The 4273-nt window shown below is 50.1% G+C and overlaps 1 long non-coding RNA gene across 1 annotated transcript; it reads left to right on the top strand.

Moving 5' to 3' along the window:
* The first annotated feature begins 965 nt into the window (after nucleotides 1-965).
* On the top strand, nucleotides 966-3502 carry LOC125330845. Its single transcript, XR_007205723.1, has 3 exons — nucleotides 966-1055; nucleotides 2338-2423; nucleotides 3027-3502. It is a non-coding gene; the product is annotated as an uncharacterized LOC125330845 (long non-coding RNA).
* Nucleotides 3503-4273: the final 771 nt, after the last annotated feature.

The raw sequence follows: 4273 nt of genomic DNA on the forward strand, positions 1-4273 counted from the left end.
TTCCCTTTAAGGGCTCTGTGGCCGCCTAAAGTAACCAGCCCGTAGCGCTGCAGGGGGATGTTGCGAGCCAAGTGCAGGTGTAAACTGTGTCCTTGGACACCAATTCCCACTCTTCCAGAACGTTTGGGTTTCTGCAGTGATCCCTGCTGCCCGGTGGCCGAAGCGCCTTCTGCGCGCCCGCGTTGCCGGCCGTGCTGGCGGCGCAGCCACGGAGGAACGGCCGCTCCGCGCGGGCCCCGCGGCCGCCGCTCCCCAGGGCACGGCCGAGCGCTCCGCGCGCGCAGCGGGACAGGGGGCGGAGCCTGCGTCGCTCGCGCTGCTCGGCCCGCGGGCGGAGCGCGCGCCACCAATGGGGAGCCGCGGGACGGGCGGGGCTGGGCGGGGATTGGCCGGGGCCGCGGGGCGGGGGCGGGGCCCGGAGGGGCCGGTGCCGCTGAGGGGCCCTGGGGGCGGCAGAGCGGGAGCGGTGGCGGCAGGGCGGGCGCGGGCGCGGGCGCAGGTTCGGGTTCGGGTTCGGGTTCTGGTTCTGGTTCTGATGGGGCAGTGACCCCCCCCCGGCGAGGGAGTGACCAGCCCCCGGCGGGGGACTGACAGAGCCCCCGTGGGGGAGTGGCCCCAGGCGTGTGGGTGGGTGCGTTCCTTCCTTGCCGTGGGTGGGATCGGGCCTGGAAGGGAGCAAGCCGTGTGGGCAGAGGGGAGCGGCGAGCCGCCTTCCCCTCACATCGCTTCCGAAAAGAAGCCTACGGGCTACTAGAGGGAGTGGCCTTCAAATGGGACAGTGGGGATTCGGATTACATATTAAATTTTTTGGTTTTGCTGTTGGGGTGGTCAGGCGTTGGCACAGGTTGCCCAGGGAGGTGGTGGTTGCTGAGGGTATGGTCAGGCTCGGTCAATGTCCAGATAATGGATCAGGGTGGCGGCGATGAGGCACGTCGGGCCAGGAAGTCAGTCCATAGTCCAGATTATAGGATGATGATCTTTAGCATAAGAAGTGTTTGATCAGCCCGAAAGAAAGCTGTAGTGCATGTTGCACAGAGAGAATCAGGTGTTGCCGAGTAAGTCATTCTCCATTCCCACTGAATTTTTGCTTGGATAGGATTCTGTCTTGTTTTCTGTGGTGTAAATGACATATATGGAGCAAGGAGTCTGGGCAAAAGCATCCAATTGACAAGGTCCTGTACAGGTAATGTTATGGCAGTAGCAATTTCTCAAATTGAGAAAGGCAGTTAAGTTTACAGGACTTTATTTCCAGAGGTTTATGAGAATGTGGTGAAACTTGTTTTTTCCTTTTGACTGTATGTGTAAGTAATAAGCAATGTATTATCTATGCATCTTAAAAGAAATTTCCAGTTAGCAGGAAGTTTAATGGATTACTTTGATATCATTGCAGTGCTCCAAGCAGTGTCCCACTAATGTCACCCTTGAAAACTGGAATGTGAAGGACCAACAGCTTGCTCATCTTCATGCCTGGGTCACTTTGTTGCATGCATGGCAGTGCTGTTAAATTTGTTTCTTCTAGAATAAAAAAAAAATAATATAAAAAAAATTGGAGGGTTGTTGGGGGTGTGTATTGGATTAACTTTTGTCCTGATATTTCCTATTTATTGCTACTCTGTGGTCAATATCACCTCTCAAGTTTGAAGATCACCTATGAAATCTCTGTAATATGCTGGGAATTTCAAATACAGAAGTGTCAATATTTGCAAAATATTGGGTTAAATAGAATCTAATGGGAAAACACAGCCAAAGCTTCTGGTAATTACTTGGAGTAGTAACCAAGTTGTTTGGTTGGATTATTGTAGGAAGAAAAGTTACAAATGCTCCCTTGAGGAGGGCACAAGAGGCTGAGCAACTCCCAGACTGCCTTAGATCTACCTAAGGAAAAGAATCCATGCCAGTCCTGTAGTGTATAACCTTTATGGATTGTCAGCATTCCATTTCCGGATGGAATGGAGTGGGGAGAGGGGAACTTGCAATACCTCTGGGAAGGGAGGATGCCTTCCCACCTGGGAAAGCTCTGTCACAAATGGCATTGCTGAGCTCAGGGCTCCATCTCTGCAGCATAAGGGTGGTTGTAAAGGAATGCGATTGCTCGGTTCCAGTTTCACTCTGACTGTGAGAATGTCAACAGGAGAATGTGCTGTTGCCTCGTGGTGGCAGCCAAACTATTTCCTGCACTTCCTTAGCAGTCTAAGGTTCTGATCATGTGTTAACCTAGAGCTGCACTGCCTCAGTTGGTTCTATTCCATAATGCAGAGCCTTCGCTCAAGGTTAGAAGTGATGTGCAGTCGAAGATAAAACTGTAATAGCATATTTTTTCTGCTTTATTTCCTACAGGATAAAGTCTCAATGTGTGTATCAAATCAAAAGCTGGCTTTACTTTTAGATGATGGCTACAGATCTATGTTATGGCTACTGGACAGGTAATGAAGCTATTTTTTTTAAATTATGCTGTCCAAACTTTAAAAATGTATTTTCCATTAAAAATGCAAAAAATTTTTGCCGGCCGAGGTAATGTAAAATACGTGTTTTATCATCTTCCTGTAGTATAAATCAAAATAACAAAAACTATCTAGGAAGTGTCTGTTGCACCAGCTACATCTCGATAAAGTAGCCTGGAAAGATTGGAGAATCAGTACAAGAATAAACCAAAGGAAAGGTCTTCTGAGCAGAGGAAGTGAAAACAGGAAACAGATGAGTTCCAAAGGGAAAATATAAAAGAGAGAAACAATTGCCAATGTTTTTGCAGAAATAAAAAAGGACAAAGATGTGTGGTTGCATCTTGTAGCTAGAGGATCTGGAGAATTGTATAGTATATTTTAAAATTCTAATCTGGACAGAGACAATGTGCAATCCAGGTTATGAACTAATAAGAGTTGTAAGAGTTATGAGGCATAGTCACAATAAGAGTTGTGAGAATGAGCTTCAACAAACTCTGTGTCCACTGTAAAAGAGTTACAGAGGAGATGATGTACTCATAGCTGGCATAGAGCAGTCAAGTTAGGAAGCCTTTCTTGTTTAAGCAGGAGATAGAAAAGAGGAGGCCTCCAGTAAGGAACTCCCAGAAGCCAGAGGCAGAGCAGCGATTGTCCTGGAGCCGCCAGTTCCCGACCAAGGTTCCAAGAATGATGTGACAGTACCAGAGGAGAAGACTTTTGGTGTGGGGCTGGACAAAAACCTCCAGCAGCAAAGGCAGATGTTCCCATCTGCAGGGCACTTAGAGCCATCAGCAATGGAGAAGAAGGATGAGGATGAATTCCACACGTCGGATACTCCTGGCAGGAGACTTGACCATACCTGGTACCTCCGTGAGAGGGGCAGGACTGGAGACGGAGGAAGCCCTTTGGACAGGACTCGCTGCTCCCTCCGAGCCGCGGCTCTCAGCAGAACCGTGTCATTGCTGAGGATGCGCGTGGCCAGGAAGAGCCTTGCAGAGGAATAGGAGGCCAGCTCATTGCAGTCAGGGAATGGCTGACGGGTGTTTCCCAGCAGAACTTTCCTGAAGGTGCCAGTTCCAGTCCGTGACTCTCAGGATGCTGCAGCGCTGCCATAGGAGAAGGCCTTTGGCATGGTGCCAGAGAAGATCCTCGAGCAGCAAAGGCAGGTGTTGGCAGCTCCAGGGAATTCCCTGATGTCAGCAGTGGAGGAGCAGGATGAGGAAGATCTCCACACTTGGGATACTTGTGGTGAGAGCCTCCATCCCTGCGCGAGCCTCGGTGAGAGCTGCCGGAGCGCAGACGGAGGAAGGCCTTTGGACAGGTGCAAGGTAGGAATGATGCACGGTCCCCAGTCGTGGGGTGAGCAGAAACATTTCTTCCAAGCATCCCTAGCTTTTAGAAGAGTTTCAGTCTCAGGTTGGAATAGCGTGAGCCTGGACAGCCAATAGTCTAAATGTTCCGATGTCTGCTACCCAATACTAGACCTGAACTCAAGTCTCTCCTAGCAACATCAGGCTTTTTCCCTAAGCCAAGTGCTGCGAGGGGAATTTCTTCTGCAAAACTCCTGTGCTTCTGCTGCTTGGTCCATTTTAGAAAGTTTCCTCCATCGGCCCTGCCTTGATTGAATAGTCCTTTCTCTTCTAACTAGAAGCTCCAGGTTCTCTTCTTACAAGTTGTCTTTGTTTTCTTTGCCCCCAGACAGGAGTCCCTGCTCCCCCAGAGCCACGTCGATCTGCAGAACCTGCTTGTGGCTGAGGATGCAGATGGCCAGGAAAGGCCTGGAAGTAAAAATTGGAGCCAGGCTGTGTCCAACATTTTCCCGGAGAAAAGCATCC

Source organism: Corvus hawaiiensis, chromosome 10 (assembly GCF_020740725.1).
Source record: "Corvus hawaiiensis isolate bCorHaw1 chromosome 10, bCorHaw1.pri.cur, whole genome shotgun sequence".
In the NCBI taxonomy this organism is placed as follows: Eukaryota; Metazoa; Chordata; class Aves; order Passeriformes; family Corvidae; genus Corvus; species Corvus hawaiiensis.